At 43.8% G+C, this 19,293-nt stretch overlaps 1 long non-coding RNA gene across 1 annotated transcript; it reads right to left on the reverse strand.

The window, feature by feature from the left end:
* Positions 1-17,226: 17,226 nt before the first annotated feature.
* LOC121496599 lies at positions 17,227-18,941 on the reverse strand. Its single transcript, XR_005989280.1, has 3 exons — positions 18,768-18,941; positions 18,438-18,608; positions 17,227-17,578 (listed from the first exon to the last, which is right to left on the reverse strand). It is a non-coding gene; the product is annotated as an uncharacterized LOC121496599 (long non-coding RNA).
* Positions 18,942-19,293: the final 352 nt, after the last annotated feature.

Consider the following 19,293-nt stretch of genomic DNA (forward strand, 5'->3'; position numbering starts at 1 on the left):
AAAGAAATCCATGTGCTTGGATGAAAACTGACCTTCTCTTAAAGAGGTATGTCTGAGAATCGCATCAGTAATCCTGGTAAGATGGAAAGCCTTCCCTGGGATCTGGCCCCTGACGTTTATTTACAGAATCGGATTTAGAATGAGTTTGGAAGCAAAGCAAGAACACGGGCGTAAAAAGATGGCAGAGGGAAAGACAGTTCTTGACATTACAGCTCTTGAAATCGTAATGATCCTAATGGAGTATATTTAACTTAGAAACATCCCTTCTGTTGTAAGGGATTATCTTGTCCACAGCTCCAGGAAATTACCAAAATCAATAAAAATATTTCCCATGGCAATTCGCAGTCTATAATTTCAGATGCCTCCGTCCCTGTCTTCACAAGAGCCTCATGAGAGGCCTTATCATCTCCCTGTGATGGCCGGGGCATAGCATTAACAAAGACTCAAAGTTTTGGCACCACATCTTCTGCACTTTCCACCACACCACACGCACAACCTCAGAATGGTACCTCTGGTCACTGTCATCCGCCTTCTCATTACACTCATTACACTGTACAGGTCCCTGGTGTCTGATTTGACCTTGACCAGGCACAGCTCTGGGCAGTGCCAAGATACAAGTGGAAGGTAACCAGCCTTCTGCTGTTCTGTTCATTTGCACGAAGCCACGGCTACGGTTGCCCTTGCGCAGAGCATACACATAATGAGAAAATCAGCATCCCAAGGCCAGAGACCATCTCTGCCTCGTTGGCTGCTGCACATACTGCCTGGAACATAGGTAGATGCCAAATGAACAAATAAACGCCCAGATGATTTGGGAATGAAGCAATAGAAAGTTGGTGGTGGTTATACAGAGTGTGGGGAAGAAGCGACACCTTGAGAAATGTGGATTTTTGACAACGTCTTGACTCTGTCTTGACTTATACCCTCTTTCCAAAAGTAGACTCAAAGGAACTCCGTCACTTTTTTCCCCAGGCCAACGTGGCTTTGTAACCTTGATGGCAATTGACTCATTTACCTTTCAAGACACCTTCGTAAATATGCTGTTTGGGGCTAAGAATTAGGCTCAGAGAGATTAAATGGTTTGCCCAAAGCCATACAGATGGTGAGCAGCTCAACAAGAGGGTCCTAGCATTTTTGGGCTCAACCCAGTGCTCATTGCCCTGCTTCTCACTTCTTCTCCCTCGGGGGCTCTTGAGAGGAAACCTTAGAATCTCCCAGGAGCAGAAGGTGAGCAAGCCGATGGCCCTGTCCAAAGATCCTGTCGTCAGGCAAGGGGAAGGCTGATTGCTACCGGGGGTCCCCTCAACCTGCCTTCTGGGCAGGATAAAATGCAAGACGAGGAGCGGCCCCTGGAAGTTTCTTGAGTGCCGCTACTCACGGACCGGACAGCAGGTCACTTCACACTGTCTGGCTAATGGCAAGTGACAGGTTCGTGTCTGGCTGGTGCTACAGTAATTGAGTGAGATAAGAAGACAAAAAGGCAGAAAGCTAATGACGTGTTGCCTTGTTGAGCAAAGCTTGCCACGCCTCATTAGATTTAACAGAGTTATCGAGACCGAGTAATTATCAGAGACAGTAAAACTGTTGTATTAAAAGATGAAAAAAAAAAAGCCAGTATCAAAGGGAAATAATTGAGTGCTTAATGGGGCATTTGCTGAGCTGCTTGGTCCAGCGATCAAACTCTGAGAGGTTGCAGAGGGGACCCTTCCGCTGGGTGGGACCTCATGCTACACCATGACTTGGGGCCATGTCCTTTTTGGTTTGTTTTAATTTTCTTATTGTGGCAAATTAAACGCGACATCAAATTTACCATCTTACGCATTTTTATGTGTTCAGTTCTGTGGCATTAATCACATCATTTGTATCATTTTATGACCATCACATCACTATCATCCATCCCCAGAACTTCTTCATCTCACCAAACTGAAACTCTGTTCCCGTTAGACAAGAAGTCCCCATTCTTTCCCCCCACAGCCCCTGGCAACCCCCATTCTGCTCTCTGTGTCTGTGACTTCGATACTTTAGATTCCTCACATGGGGGAATTCTGAAGTATTTGTGTCTTTGTGACTAGCTTCTTTCACTTAGTGTGTCCTGGAGGTGCATCCATAGGGTAGCATGCATGAGAACTTCCTTCTTTTTTGAGACTGAATGATAGTTCATTGTAAGTATATAAATCACATTTTGCTCATCTGTTGGTGGATGTTTGGGTGGCTTTCACATTTTGCCTACTGTGAATAGTGCCGCTACGAACACGGGCACACAAATACCTCTTCAAGATTCTGCTTTCTATTCTTCGGGGTGAATATCCAGAACTGGAATTGCAGGATCCTGTGGTAATTCAGTTTTTAACTTTTTCAGGAGCCACTATACTATTTTCCACAGTGACTGCCAATAGCACATGAATGTTCCAATTTCTCCATATCCCCGCCAACTCTTCCTTTTTTTTTCCTGGGGTTTTGTTTGTTTGCTTGTTTTATTTTGTTCTCTTTTGCTTTGTTTTGTCTTGCATGATAGCCATCATCATGGGTGTGAGTTGGTTGGGCCATACCCTTTGGAACAGACTCCAAGTGCATGGTGGGAGTGAAGTTAAGAAATCCATATGGAAAAAAAAAACAACCAAGGTCATCCTTTATAAACTATATATATATATATATATATAGTTCAATATTTTGTTTATTTATTTGAGAGAAAGAGACAGAGAGAGAGCAGGAGAGCACAAGTGTTGGAGAGGGAGAAGCAGGCTGCCCATCCAGCAGGGGGCCCAATGTGGGGCTCAATCCCAGGACCCTAGGATCATGACCTGAGCCAACGGCAGCTGCTTAACCAACTGAGCCACCCAGGCGCCCCTATAAACTCTATTAAAGGAAATTTAATTCTGTTTAATTCATATTTATTGGTCACCTCCTGATTAGAGGGAAGCGAAAATGTTCATCTATGTCAAGAAGATGTGGGTACCAGGAAAGAAATGAGTTTAAGGAGAACTGAACATCACTGGGGAGTTATATTTATGGCACCAGGAGCTGTGATACCCACGGAAGCATTTCATGAGGCAGAAATCCCACCCAGTTGGGCCAGCCCATGAAGCCCTGCTTATGAGTAGCTATCTCATGGAATAAGGCTATTCCCTACTGTTCTCTCTCGCCCTTCCTATTCCCTTCCTCACCACCCAGTCCTCTCTTTCATTCCCTCTACCACTGCATGCGTCCAAGTCTTCAGGGCGCCATGCCCGCCACAGGCACGACTTGATGTTGGAGGCGCCTGGCATGAAGGGGACCCCTCGCTCTCTCCAGGGGTCTGTCTCCTTGCCCACCCACCTCCAGCAGCCATCATATCAGTAAAGATGAGACTTGACCCTTGCCACCATCAGCCCTGGTTCATGCCCTCCTCCACCTGGCATCTCCCACACTCTTCCGGGCTCATCCTCTTCCTTCCAGGACATTCTCAATGTTCCTGGGAAAGCCTTTGAGATGCTGTTGCCCCACCTTCTAGTGCTTTCTCCACCTCTTGGGCCTCCTCCAAGTGTATTTTTAGAACTCTGTCTTTAATTGCTTCAGTGCCTGCAACTTGCCCTCTTCCAACTTCCTGTAGACTAAATCAGGGTGTACTTTATGACTGGACTGTATACTCCACACCTGGATTCCTTGTTATTCTGCTGGTGAGCAGCCCAGCCACCAAGATGAGTGAATAGGCCTTGGCTCAGACACCCCTCACCACCTCCTCAGTCCTCTCCCCAGGGCTGGCCACATGGGAGGTGACCAGAAAAGACGTAAATTAAGTGGATGTGAAGTGTCCACCATATACTTTCTACAGGATGACCTTGATTGTTTTATGTGGATCTCAGTAGGCACTTGGAATCTATTTTTAAAATTACAGTCCAAAATGACTCCCAGGCTAGATTAATGTGATTACTTTTGTGGATAGTAGAAAAAGAAAGAAAAAGCCCCCTGGTAGAGATTATAAATTGCATGACTTTATATAGAACAAATTAATTCATTAAATATTTTTGTAGTTACTCGATTTCTGCCAAAAGTCTTCTTGGAGACATTTTATACACTTAACTTCAATTTTTTTGAAGATTTTATTTATTTATATGAGAGAGGGAGAGAGAGAGATAGAGAAGAGAGAGCAAACACACAGTGAGAGGGAGAAGCCCCCCCACCCCCTGCCAGCAGGGAGTCCAATTTGGAGCTTGATCTCAGGACCCTGAGATCATGACCTGAGCCGAAGGCAGCTGCTTAACCAACTGAGTTACCTGGGTGTCCCTTAACTTCAGTTTAATTTCAAAACTGGTGGATAGGAAGGGAGAAAAAAGAAAAGCAAGTAAGCCAATATTGTCCTAAAATGGTCTGATTGGATAGCTCAGTTGCAGAGCAAAAGAGAGGGTTTGTAGCATTTTTATTTGTTTGCTTAGTAATGAGAGAAAGAAGAACCATAACCATCTTCCCAGAAGACATGCAATTTTAAAATGATATTCACAGTCTTGTACACATTCATTTTACAAAAGGATTTTCCTGAGACCAATAAATGCAGCATGTTAACTTTGTACCAAATGGGGCACAAAAAGATGCTTAGTACCCGGTACACACAATTCCCCACCTCCCCAGATCAGTAGCAATTCTGATCCACAAAGTGAACCGTTTGGAAATTGGGTTTGTTTGTTTTTTTTTTTTTAAACCTAGGCACTCACTAGTGAGTTCAAATGAAAACCTTAGTGCAATTCAAGCAACCCAACTCCCATCTGCTAAGGAAGTGGGAAGAAAGAACTCGTATGCTGTCAGCAAGTCAAGTGTATAAATCACCGCCTCCGCAGAGACTCCTGTCCTGTTGGGAGTCACAGTCTCCTTTGAAAATAGGATGAAAATCCTGAAATTTCTCCTTAAGTAAAAAAATAAATAAATAAATAAAAATAATAAATAAATAAGTAAATAAAAGTTACGGGTAGAGACAAACACGTGGAGTCTTTTAAACTCTATTCCGAGGACTCAAAAACATTTTATACCCTTCAGGACACACCCCACAAACACCCAATTAAGAAATACTCATCTAGAAATATCCTGAAAATAGTGGTAAAAAAAAATCCATACTTAATTCTGTTATTTAATGTTTACCAGAGTTGAACACAAATATAGAGCAGTAAGTAAGGTTTTATTTAAAACAAAATGAATTCATTTGAATGTATTTATTCTAGACCTGTGTGCTGAGATCTCATCTTTGAGTGGCTAAGACAATTCGGTTTTCCAAGCAGAACAAATGAGTAGAATGTCTAGCTCATAAACATTGAAGAGGCAAGGAAGCTCCTCCAAATTCAACATTTTATGTTTAATGTTTTGGAAATAGCAGCTTGAAAGACCGGAAGCACCAGTGCTAAAAATGCAACTTCAAAAAACAACCCTCTTCATCCATCATTACATGTCTATACGACAAGGAAAGGAGGGTAACATTTTCCACATGGGAAAGCCATGAAAGATGGTATTTGGCAGATAAAGCTTTCCAGAGCTGTGTTTTATTGGTGACTCATACAGTTTTCCTGATGAACGGTTTCCCCTTTTGCAAATTATAATATCATGAAAAAATGATTTTATTCCATTGAACACATAAGTTGCAAATTGTAAGTATGTTTAAATGCACGCCCTTTGTCCTATGGGGAAAGCAAGCAGAAATCAGGAACTGTTAGCAGCTCAAAGCCCTGTCCACCTCGTGCAACCTCTTCCATTTCAATGAATGAAGAATCCAGGGGGAAATGACCCGTTGAGGGTCACACAGCCACTTCCTAGCAGGGCCGAGGATTGAATGCAAGGCATGCATGCAAAAATACTATTGATACTTCTTTTGGGAAACATTTTTTTTTAAAAATTATTGATGAGAAGTCATTTGGCCGGCTTTCTGGGGGACCACTGCCATGGTTGATGTGAAAGTCCAATTTGGGGGACACCTGGGTGGCTCAGTGGTTGAGCATCTGCCTTTGGTTCAGGTCATGATCCCAGGGTCCTGGGATCAAGTCCCACATCCCCCCGCAGGCAGCCTGCTTCTCCCTCTGCCTGTGTCTCTGCCTCTCTCTCTGTGTGTCCTTAATGAATAAATAAATAAAAATCTTTAAAAACAAGTCCAATTTGGAAGACGAAATGCCCCATGAATGCAAGCTTTCCAAAATTGGATTGTTTGAAGGTCCGAGGAGCTAAGATCTGCTGGTAATTATGTGGAATTTCATTTCCTTAATCATATGTGGTAGCTCCCAAATTCATCTTTGAGGGTCTTAATCATTTGAAATAAGCACTTGAAGAAATCAGAAGGGAGAGAAAGAAGGAAGGGGTGAAAATTTTCAGAAACGAGGGAGCGAAAGGCATGGTGTTCCAAGGATATAATACCCTTGGAAAAACCAGGGTGTGTGTATATATGTGTGTGTGTGTGTGTGTGTGTGTGTGTGTGTGTGGTGGGAGAGAATCGCTTCTTGTCCTCCTGTTGGATAACACAGACAGAATTTCTGCACCTGAGCTTTAAAATCTGTCCCCGAGCCATCGGCAATGTGTGGCAGGGCCTCCGTTGAGCAACAACAACAGGCTGCCCTACTACAGAACACGATCCTAAAGGCCGCATCCACAGCTGGGAGCTACGAGTGAAAGGCAAGGACACCACAGCTTCCAGTGGCAACGGAAATTATTATGATACAAATTAGGCTGAGCTATCATTTGTTGGAAAACCTCTTGAAAAATGAGCAACTCCAGTCCACATCCTTTGTCCTGGCCAGTTTTTTTATTTGGGATTGTGGAGAAATGGGTTTCCTGAAGAGATAGCATCTCTGCCTCCCCGGAGGCACCTATATTGACTAAGACTAAAAAAGCAAATAGTATCAGATAACCTACTAAAATAAAGCCGGGAAAGTCATTATGCTTTCACTCTATTGATCCGGTGCCCGGCTACATGGGAGAAAAAACAACTTACATTGTTGAAGCTGGGAGTCTCTAAGGTTACAACAACATGTTAAAAAGTGGTGCATTTATCTGTCCTAAGAAACAAGACATTGTATCGAGCAGTCCAGAGATATGCTTAACACCAAACAAACAATGAGAGGCTCCCAGGGATGGTATCCTGTGGTGTGTGTGTGTGTGTGTGTGTGTTTTAAAAATTGCTGGACGTGCTTTCTGAATACACAAAAATGCACTTAAAACGGCCACTTAAAAATGAAGGTATCATTGACATAAACGCTGTATAAGTTTCCGATGTACAAGGCAACAATTGGATGTTCATATACATCACGTGCCACAGTAAGTCTAGTTAGTATCCGTCACTCTTCAGAGTTAGAGAATTTTTTTCTTGTGGTGGGAACACTAAGGATTTTCTTAGTAATTTCCAAAACGGGCAATATAACTATATTGCAACTAATTGTAACTATAACTGCCACATGGTACATCCCATGCAATGACATTGATTTTATACCAGCGAGTTTGGGGTCCCTTCACCCATTTCTCCCACCCCCTACCTCCCCCGGAAACCAGCATTCTGTCCTATGTATTTATGAGCTTGGTGGGTTTTATTCTGGGTTTTAATTTTTTATTTTATTTTATTTTTTAAGATTCCACATATAAGTGTGATCGTATGGTTTTCTTTCTCTGACTTATTTCATTTGTCATCATGGCCTCAAGGTGCATCCATGCAGTGGCAAGTTTTCATTCTTTTTTATGGCTGATATATGTACATACATACCACCTCTCCTTTAGCTGTTCATCCATCTACGGACACATGTTTTTTTCCCATATTTTGGCCACTGTAAGTAATGCTGTGGTGAATATGGGGGTGCATATCTTTTTGAATTAGTGTTTTTGTTTTCTTTAGAGAAATACCCAGAAGTGAGATTCCTGGATCGCACAAAAATAGAACTACTAGAAATAGTTCTACTTTTGATGTTTTGAGGAACCTCCACACTGTTTTTCCACAATGGCTGCACCAGTCTGTGTTCCCACCAACACTCTACACGGGTTCTAATTCCTCTATATCCTCGCCGACATTTTTTGCTTCCTATCTTTTTGATAATTGACATTTCAACAGGAGTGAGGTGATGTCTCATTATGGTTTTGATTTGCACTTCCCTGATGATTAGTGATGACAGGCATTTGTATATCTGTTGGCCATTGCATGCCTTTTGTTAGAGAAATATCTATTTAAGTCTTTAGCCTAGTTTTATTTTTATTTTTTTTCTGTCTACTTGTTTTATTGTTCAAATAATATATCCATGGGGTCCTGGGATTATCCCCACAGAATGACAAACATGAAGATTGTCAATGCATGAACTATCATGTCAATTTCTCTGATATTTACCTCAAGTTGTCTAGCTAGGCAAACAACAAACTTTAAAGACAATCAGGATTGTTTCTTTGGACTCCTCTTTCTTTTAGAGTCCCCCTTAACATTTCTTGCAGAGCTGTTTTGGTGGTCACATATTCTTTCAGTTTCTGCCTACCTTGGAAGCTCCTGATCTTCTTCTGAATGAGAGCCTTGCTGGATAAAGTATGCTCGGCTGCATGTTCTTCTCATTTAGGACCCTGAATATATCCTGCCAGCCCTTTCCTAGTTTTAATTGGGATATTCATGGGGGAGGTGTTGTATTGAGTTGTAGGAGTTCTTTATACATTTTGGACATTAACATTTTACCTGATTTACAAACATTTTTTTCCCATAGGTAGGTTGTCTTTTCACTTTATTGATTGTTTCCTTTGGTGTAAAGATTTTTAGTTTTATGTAGCCCACTTCTCTAGACAACCACTGCCAACAGAACGTCTGGAATGTTGCTTTGGATGAGTAAAGGCCCAGTCTCGGAAGCACTACCCCACTGACCACCCAGAGTTCTGTGGTTCCAGGGAGGAGCAAGCAGTCACAACTAAACACAGGCCAGCGAGGCCTGGAAAGAGAAGATGGCAGTCTAGGCGCTGATCTAGGCCTCTCTACCACTTGCTTCCTCACACCAGGGTCTGAACCCCCGTGGACTCCACCGACTTTCCCCACACACCGCGAGGTTCAGAGTGTGAGCTGTGAGACTCTGATTTCCAAACTGCATTGCTTTCATGAATGTGATTATTAGGATTTCTGCAGCTGCACCTTGCAGACAGTTGGCAGACAGAGCGCTGGCTTCACGTTCTCACCCTTGCTGGTATATCCGGCAGGTCCACGGGGACCCATGGCAGCCCAGTTTCCATCCCTGAGGCTCTCTCCAACTGGAGAGGCAAGAGGAGGTAGTGTGTCCACCACAGACTGCACATTTAGTGAGCATCTGGGGTGCAAGACGTCTGCCTGCTGCTCTGGAACATCACAACATGCAAAGAGAAGACGTGACTTGTGCCACCAGAGAATTTGGCATCTAGTGAAACCTTCACAAACAATGCAATGAGAAGTGAATGAGCATCTTCTTGCTCCAGCTAGAAGCCCCATGCTAGGTGCAGGGAAGAGAAGCATCCTTCCTTCCTATAGCGAACCAAGGATAAACATAAGTAGGGTCAAGGGATAACTTCTCAGTCAAAGGAAATATCGGTGCAAGCCAAAGAGAAATGTTAGTCTTGGTCCAACATGAGCACGACTGTTGTCACACTTTGGAAATATATTACCTTTTTGAATAAACAGCTCAGAATCATCATGCTCTTACCAACAGGGCTGTGCGATGAGTACCCGTGTGGAAGGTCCCAGGATGAGAGGCAAGAGGAAGTCCTCATGGGATCAAAGCAACTCTGTACCTGCCCACAGGCCGCTGGCCCGGCTGCTCTCTTGGCTTTCTGCTTTGCCATCTACTGCCAGTGGGGCTGGTTGCCAGGGGCAAAGGGGGCAGGAAATTCGGTGCTTTGATATTTTTCAGGATAAATGAAATGCTTACTGGAGAGAGAAGCACTTGCCCTGGAGAATTAACTTCTTTCTTTCATCCTTCCTTCCTTTCCTTTCTTCTTTCTATTCTTTTCTTTTTTCCTTTTTCCTTTTCTTCCTTTCCTTTATAACTCTCCTTTGCTATATCAACTTCCCACTCTATTTTTCCAAGCATTTAATAAAGTCTTTTGAGAAACAGGCAGGTCAGAGACTTAAGGAAACATATGCCAATACCACTTAGCACATTTCTCTCCCAGACATCCACTTCCAACCCAACCATCTGCTGCTCTGTCAGCCTGAGTATTTATAGCCTCTCACTTTCTCCTCAACAGGCCCCGCTTTCATGCCACGGAATCCAGCTTTGTCTTCCCTCCTGTCTGAAGAAGCAACAGGGTAGAGTTAATTTCTAATCACTGTACCATTTCCTTCCATTTCAGATGTGATGACAAAGTTCATCTAGAAAAAGATTTAAGTTGTATCTGATCAATTTGCTACACATTCATTCTCTATAGAACAAAAATCGCTTCCTGACTTTTCTCATTTGGAGATCCTTTCAGATGGACTTAATGATCAGAATTCAGTAGAACAGTGTATATTAAGCCATTGGCATTCACTCACATTTTTTAAAAGCTGGCTTTTGTCCACAACTTGGGAAGTAATATTATTGACCTAGAAAATCACAGGACTGACAACGAGAGATGTGAACGCTGGCTCGCAAGCGTAATCAGATCCATTCATCCTGGTCTAGCAGAAAGGCTCTCATCTGCAAGGAGGAAATCATCCCTCTCAATTTAGAACTGATCCAGAGACCATGAGTCTGTGGTCTTTTACTGTCAAACTTTTGGGAGCATCCATTTCTCCATTCACATCACAAAAGAGCTGGTGGATTCAAAACCCTTGACAAGGAGTCAGCTTTTGAATCCTTTCCTTTGCTGGAATCTGGAAAGGCCCAAGTTCTAGCCTTTTGCCATCTGATCTGCATCATTTGATCAAAGTAGCCCTATGTTGCCCAGACTATGCCACTCCCACTGCCCCTAATCCTGAAACAAACCAGACTGGTAGCTCCCACCATTTAGGAATGTGTTTGAAACAGCCCAAATCTAGGCCGAACTCCTAACAACCTCAGAGACCACTTGTCCAGTGTTTGGGGTTTAAAACATGAGGTCTCCCCAGGGACACAAATTGGAGCTCTCTGCTTACACTTCAGGGTCCTAGAGGTGCCTACAGCTGGGAGTGCAGGTAAGGTTACCCAGACAAGTCCAACAACACCCTGTTGTTGGAGCTACCGGGTAAGGGCATGAGGGATGCACATGGGGAGGAGGGTCCGCAGGGTTATCTTTCTTGGGAAATGTCCTCAGCCCCATCCATCCATGCAGGAGACAGGTGTGCAGGAGGGGGACCCTGGCAGGCCCCAGAGCACAGACATACGCTGTGGACAGTGGGGTCCAGGGTATGTGTGGGGAGCTGCCCGGTGTTCAAGGGTGCCCATGCCTATGCTAGACAGTGAACACAGATTTCTAAAAGGGATTTTGGACATTCCTCTAACTGTGTCACTCGCTCAAGAGAGAAACAGATGTCTCAGGGGAAGAGACGAGATCATGGAGTTGGCAGTGGGAATGTCTGCCATAGAGGGCTGCAGAAGTGAATCCTCAAATGTTGGGGAGACCTGGGACCCCACGTGGAGAGCGTCCACCTCATAAGGGCAAATTTATCCAGGGTGTCTGCGAAGCCATTTCCTGGCAACATATTGCACTGCAAATGTTCAAATTGTCCCTTCCCCCATCCTGGTCATCCTACTCTGGGAATATGCACTAAGCAAAAATAGATTTAGTTATTTATGACTCTTTTTTTCTTAAAGGAAATAATCTAAATGACCAACTAACTACAGGGAGGATAGTTCAATAAATTATGGCAAGTTGTGACATTTTGAAAGATATAACAATATTTTTATATAATTTTTAGTGATATGGGGAAATAAAACCTAATGTGAAGAAAATAGCATCCTTCTGGCAAACTGTGATGCCAATTATGGACTTTAAAAGGAAGGTTGGAAGGAAATGTAACACAAACTTTCCCATATTCTGTAACCTGTGGTTTGTAGCAATTATAAGGGATTCTTTTTCCTGTTAGATTCTCAATTTTTAAATAATATTTATAGATTTTTTTAGAATTTCTATAAATTACATTGATAAATGAAAAGCAGGATGTTTAAGCCTGCTCTGATCATAGCATCACTATCAACTTCATCAAAACTTATAATTTATAAAAATGACTTTCCATTACTAAGGAACATTTTTTTTTTAAGATTTTTATTTGTTTATTCATGAGAGACAGAGAGAGAGGCAGAGACACAAGCAGAGCGAGAAGCAGGTTTAGCAGGCTTCCTTCAGGGAGCCCGATGTGGGACTCTATACCAGGACCCCAGGATCGTGACCTAAACTGAAGGCAGATGCTCAACCACTGAGCCACCCAGGTGCCTCTGCTCAGGAACATTCTTTATCAAATTAATGCACGAGGGCTGAGGTGTAGACCAGATAAGGTGTGTAGAAGCACATGCTGTCTCCATACTTAGCTCTGGGGCAACTCAAACCATCCCCTATCTTGTGATACTGGATCTGAACCAGTGAACAACCAAGGTAGCTTTATGCATAGTCCAGAGGAAAGATGCCTCGGGACCCTGTTAGTCATTTACACTATTTAAATTATACTGTGACTGTAGTGTGAATGGCATAACCTCTTCCTCCTGTATTTAAAACCAAAATCAATTTATAAGTTAACTCTCCAGAAGACTGTAAAATGAACCAGAAATCTAGTGAATCACTGGTGACCCTCAGCATTTTCTTAATCTTCTCAAGTTCAGCTGCTGTCTTGCTCAAATGATTGGAATAATAGTGCTGGCTTTTTTTTCTTTTCTCTTTTCTTTTCTTTTTTTTTTCTCTTTTCTTTTCTTTTCCTTCTTCTTTTTTCTCTTCTTTTCTTTTTTTCTTTTCTCTCTGCTAGTATTAAATGATATAACGAATGCAGCCTTGCTCAGTGCCGGGCGTAGTCCATGCTCCTCACTATTCTGGAGCCCAGCAAACACATGGGAGAAAAGGCTGTGTCAGAAATGACCTCTTCTCTGTTGAGTCAATCATGGCGCTGAGATGCTCAGCAAGATAAAGTCCTTTCATCACTCATATCATTGTTCTGTTTTAAACCAAAATGAAGTTCTGTGTCCTGAGGGAAACTCGAGCCATCTTACTCCTCTGACTCGGTGTTTATGGGTCCTGCTCTTGGAGTCAATAGTCTAGCTTCTTTGCTCTGTACAGAGGTCCCCATGGAGATCATGTATTGTTATTCATCCAGCAATGGTCGAAAAGGGAATTGGGGGAACAGAGAGGGAAAGTGAACAACTTTACATGCAAGGTATTATTTTGCATGATTACATCGATGATGTGAATTCAGGAGAATATCATTGCCCCGCGGAGGCCCCAGAGTCCAGACCAGCAGCCTGTCCTTTCTTTGGGTCCCAAGCATGTGCCTCCAGCCAAGGTTACTCAAGTCCTGCTCATTGAAACGACCTGCACTGCACCTGCTTTGCACCAAGTCCTTTGCTCAGTTTTGCATAAGATAAAACCACATGGAGCTCAAGCATCAGAAGGGTTTTTCCAGCATTTTTTAAAAGGCTGCAAACCCATGTAATCACAACAAACACAGATAAGGAGACCATGGGGAAAGAAGAAAAGAGGATGTGTGCCCAGGACAAAGGAAGGGAAAAACCGGAAAAAGGCAGAAAATGGAAATCGCGCGCTGTATTTTAGACTTCACCTTTAAAGGTGTTCTTTGAACTAATTCCTCCATTTGGTATCTACCCAAATTTGTGAATTAAGCTGAACAGGAGTTACTAACATTCCCTTCGCTGGGGTGCAGAGGGATTAAAAATTCTGACCAAGCTCACCACGCATACTTACATACACTCGAAATGCTGTCAAAACTTGGACTTGGGGTTGTGGATAACTTTGGACATCCTCTCATCCTCAGTGTAGACACTACTTAGTCCAGATCTTGTATATTTGTTGTTTCCTCCTTCTGGACATGAGGCCTGTGGCCACAACCCCATTACATGAGATCCTTGGTCAGGCCAGGGCACATTCGAGCACAGCCCCCTCTTGGCACTTTACTGGAGTGGGAGGTCCTGGGACAGCGCTGTAGGCCCTTGCATCATTCAATCCAGGAAACCCTGAAACACACCAGGTGCCCATGATCAACCCAAGTTCTACTCAGTGAATGTAGATGATGGCAAAGTGAAGGAAGGGAAGTCCAGACTTCTGAATGAAACACTTCACTTATAAAGCTGCTAAGAATGAAGGTCTTCCAGAAGTCATCTGCACAATCCCTTACTCAGCCAGGAAATGGTCCCCCTTTAAATGCATGGAATCATGTTGGAGTATTGTGTTGGGCCTTGCACCGATTCATAAATATCTAAAACTTGAAGAAAACAAAACAAAACAAAACAAAACTCACAACTCTGACTTGAAGCCAGGCATCTCAGCTTCCAATCTGCTTCACTAGAGCAATATGCCAACTTGAAGGGAAAAAGGAGTTTCTGAACGTCTTGGGGGCTGAGCAGGAGGTTTGGCCATCTCTGGCTGAAAGGACATGAAGGTCAATGCTACTCTAGAGATTTCATGCTCGGCTTATCAAAATCTTCAGACCTAAGGGTAGCACTTGCTCATTTATATACCAAAGCTTCCCAGGGCCGCATCTGCTTCCTATCAACCACTTAAGATATTCCCAAAGATTTGCTTTCAAGTCAAGATCAGCAATTGCATCTTGGGTGCGTTTATTTATTTGCTCAACAAATATTTATGGGGTTCCTAATACACGCCCAGCATGGTTCTAGGTGCTGAGTGTATAATAAGGAAACAGGACAGGTGATAGCAGCTGGAGTGTGGTGTCCTGCAGGCAAGCTCTTCAGAGAAGGCTGCTGTGGGGAGGCAGGCATCCTGCTAAGCCAATTTCCCTCACTCTTTGCTCTGGCAGCCCCCACCGGGCACCGTGGCTGCAGTCCCCACCTCACTCTGGAGCATTCTGTGGCCCAGCAGCCCACCACCTCCCACCTTCCTGCAGAAACTTTCTCATGGAACACACCCATTACCCTTGATATGCAGGCAGCATGGTGGCTCTTTCCAACAGGAGCTTAATAAATGGCACCCACCTCATCTTCTCACTCAGAATCAGGAGCCGAATTCTATGTCCCTCTTGCACTCTCTGCTGCACAGTGACCAAGGACTAAACACCCTACGTCTTCACCTAAACTTGTTCCTCCAGGGAGTCTAACCTGAGTACCTAAAAGTTGTCCTCTTGGCTTGGCCTCTACCTGCCCATTCCCAAATGGGGACCACAGTGCTAGCATTTCCTTGTGCCTTTTATGTGTCTCCTGTCAATAGAGGAATAGATGGAGTATAGGGGAAAAATAGGAAGTTGAGGAACTTTGGAACACTCTAGGTGTGTAATTGTGCAATTTCCTGTGGGCTCTTACGCGAGCTATGCTGAAGTTATTAGTAGGAATCTAGAGGCGTAGGCATAATTTGGATGATCCATCAACCATACTAGGCAAAACACTGATCCTCCAAGAGCCCCAGTACTGGGCGCAGCACAGAGTCACAACCTAATCCCAAAACAAATCCTTCTGATATTCAGAGGTAAGTAAGAGTCCCCCCAGGGAAAGAGCTTGTCTTTAAAGACAAGAGCAGAGTTTGACTCCTGGGTGATTGGTTTAGGGGTTAGAACAGAAAAATAAAAGAAGAGACAAGATTCATGTTATGGGCCACTAGGGCCCTCATTCATTCAAAAACTTTAATAAAGTCCTCCCAGGTGTCAAGCCCTATGTGTTATGGTCTCAACGTTCGTGTCTTCCCCTCAAATTCATATGTTGAATCTTAAACCCCAATGTGATGGTATCAGGAGGTGGGGGCTTTAGGAGGAGATTAAGTCATGAGGGTGAGACCCTTATAAAGGAGGCTCCAGAGAGCCCTGTGCCCTTTCTTCCACATGAGGACACAGCGAGAAGATGGCAATTGTGAGCCAGGGAGCAGCTCTCACCAGACACCACGCCTGTAGGTGCTCTGATCTTAGACTTCCAGCCTCCAAAACTATGAGAAATAAATGTTTGTTGTTTATAGGCCCCCCAGGTCTGTGGTACTTTTGTCATGTCATCCCCAGTAGACTAAAACACTATGCTAGGTGTGAGCAACACAAAAGATCGTAAAATATAAACCTCCCCTCGGGGCCTTGCAATCCAGCTCGGGTTCTAGGGGAGGGGTCTGTGATGAAAAAACCAAGCAAATATTGAAAGAGCTTTTTCAATGAAGCTAATTAAAATATGGAAAGCACAAGATCTCCTTGTTAGAGCAGACATGTGGCAATGTATATGGGAAGATGGGAAGGATGTCTTTGGAGGAAATCGTGCGTGGAGAAGCAGTTACCCAAACAGAGGGGGAGCAGGTCTGGACCACATGCTGGTGGGGAGCAAAGGCCACTCATAGGCAGCTTTGGGAAGGAAAAGACTGGATACTGGACAAAGAGCTGTGTCATGAGCAAGTGTGAGACCATCTTCTTGGGACTTCTAGAGCTCCTAGGAGAGGATTGAGAGGCAGGGCCATCCTGTTTTTGGGATCCTACAATACATTTGGCCACCACTGGTGCATCGAAAGCAGGGTGACTTCTTTCGCTTCTTGGGAAATCTGAGAGTGAACCAGAAAGGGTGTGTGTAAAACAGAAATGCATGTTTTAATCAAAGAAACCCTAAAACAAAGTTATCTTCCTCACTGAATGATATGAAAACCGTCACCATACTTGATGTAACTGTAAAATGGTAAGCCATTCACATTCACCTGGGGTCATTTGGATGGCAAAGGAGAGTGGATTTCTAGGTTAGTTAAAATTAGGGTTAGACACACGTAACAGAAAACCACAGATAATAGTTGTTTCAGCAATGCAGAAATTTGCTTCTGTGTCACCTAACTCTGAAGATGGGAAGTACAGAGCTGCTACAGTGGTATTTAGGGACCCATGCTTGGATCTTGCACTCCGACAGTTTCAGTGCATGCATGGCTCTCATTTCCAAGGGCACCTTATGGTCCAAAATAGCTGCTGGAGCTCCAGCCATCATAACCTCAAGGAAGGAAGCAGGAAGAAGCATGGCAGTGATGCCAAAAAGCCTCTTCCCAGTAGTACGTGCTCTTTGAGAATACTTTGTAGAATAATACCTACATGCAGATATTTTTTACAGTATGATACATAAATACAGTTAATGCATAAAACATACAAAAATGTGTCCATCAACTTTATGTTATTGGTAAGCTATTAGCAGTTTAGCTTTGGAGGGAGTAAAAAATTGTATATGTATTTCCAGCTGCACCGAGTGGGGGTGTTGGTGCCACTAATTCCCATGTGGTTCAAGAGTCAACTGTACTTAATATATTTCCCGGTTCCATGCGTGCTTGTGCGAGGGGCTGACTCATCAGCAGAATACCACACGGAGACGTTTCTGAACAGAACGGACCCTTGCTCTCCAATCTGCTTTGCCTGGTCCCCAGCAAGGAGCTCAGGTGAGGTGGACACAACGGCTTCTCACAGGGCACTTCGTGGCTTTGCTCTCTCCAGGATTGGGTCAGGTTGTTGGAAGCAGAAATCTAATTCCAGGTGGATTCCTATCAGGACAAATTTCCCTCCTGCTTTCAACCATTCAAGCTGTAGACAAAAGATGGTTGCTGAGACTTTCCCCATAACTTTCCTAAAATGCCATCTTTTTGTGAAAGAATAAACTATGTTGGCCGCCCATTCAAAATTTGGAATCCCCCGTGGGAATAATTAGTAGTAATTACTTGTTTATTCCAAGCAACAGTTGTGCATACTGGAATTAGGAAAAAGAACGTTAAAGAAAGACTAAAGACAGAGCCAAAGAACAGAAAAGCAAGCATAGGACACTGTGGGGCCATCCATGTGGATGCCGCTCAAGGGTTCTGCTAAGACGTATGTTAAATGGAGCCTCTTCTGAATGGAAAACATGCACCTGCAAAGCTGTTTAACTATGTCATGGAGAGCACGCGCTGCAGAAACTAATCACACCTCAAATGATTGATCCACTGATCATCATGAGGTGACTTTATTATTTTTAAAAAGATTTAATTGATTTATTTGACACAAAGAGAGAGACAGAGAGACAGAGAGAGAGAGAGAGAGAGAGAGAGAGAGCACAAGCAGGGGGAGAGAGAGAGGGAGAAGCAGACTCTCCACTGAGCAGGGAGCCCAACGTGGGGCTTGATCCCAGGACCCCGAGATCACAACCTGCGTGGAAGGCGGACACCTAACCTACTGAGCCATGAGGCGCCCTGGTGAGGTGACTTTAAATCATGAAGGCAAAGACCACCTCTCAGGTCTTTTCCTGCTTCCGTCTGAAATTCTGCAGTGACGAGGTCACGTCTCTGCCTGAAGCTCCCCTTGCCCTGTGTCCGGGGTGGGTGGCCTTTTGGGTAGTTTACACACTCGATGTGAATTATTGTTTGGAACTGTGATTAAATAAAGCCGTAACCTTCAATTAGAGTCTTACCATTGATAATATAGATGACTTTGCAAAGGACAGATGATTGGTCCATCTTCCTCAAAGTGAGGGTTCTCCTTCTAATCGTTGCTTGGGTGGGTTTGCAGCCTTGTTGCTGCAGAAATGGTGAAGGAATAATGACCAACTCTACCTCGTTTTCTCCGATTTTGGTCTTGGTTCCTGTGTGGATTGATTTCAAAGGAAGTCTGTGAAGATTAATCTCTACTGAGCTGCAGTTAGGAAACAAGATTATGGCATTGGCAGCCAAAGGAACAGCTGACTGGGGGGGGGGGGGGAGAAAGAGAGAGAGAGAGAGAGAGAGTCAAAGTTGCTACATACTATACGTTTTTAAATGGAAAATCCTCATGTTTGAGCGCTTTCTAGGTTTTCTGTGGTATCTCGAAACTTCGCTTGGGAGGAAGCCATCTGATTTCCTCTCCTGTGGTCCTCTCAAGTTTCAAAATACTTCGATGGAAGGTATTTTTCAGCGTTTCCATCAGTGAAGGGCATGCAGTTCTGAAAACTGAAAATCTTTTGCTGTGAGGACAGAAGCACGGGCGGTCTGCCAGTAGATTTATGTGCCGTTTGCCTTTTTAACTCAGAGACCTGGAAAGTCTGACGGTGTCGGCAGCTCATTGGCTTGTAAAGGGATCAGCCCCTCTGCCTGTTTGAAATGCTTCTCTCTGGCGGGCGAAGCTGGCAGTTTCCTGCTTCCCCGGTTAGTAAGAATTAAGACATATCTGTTGTGTTTAAATCAACTCAAGAAACAAAAACACAGTCATGGAATAGGATGTCTGGAAAGGACGTCTTGCTTCTCTTGCAACGTGATGCAGGGGAATAAGCAGTGGCTTGGGAGTTGGAGTTC

The sequence above is a fragment of the Vulpes lagopus genome, chromosome 8 (assembly GCF_018345385.1).
Source record: "Vulpes lagopus strain Blue_001 chromosome 8, ASM1834538v1, whole genome shotgun sequence".
Classification (NCBI taxonomy): Eukaryota; Metazoa; Chordata; class Mammalia; order Carnivora; family Canidae; genus Vulpes; species Vulpes lagopus.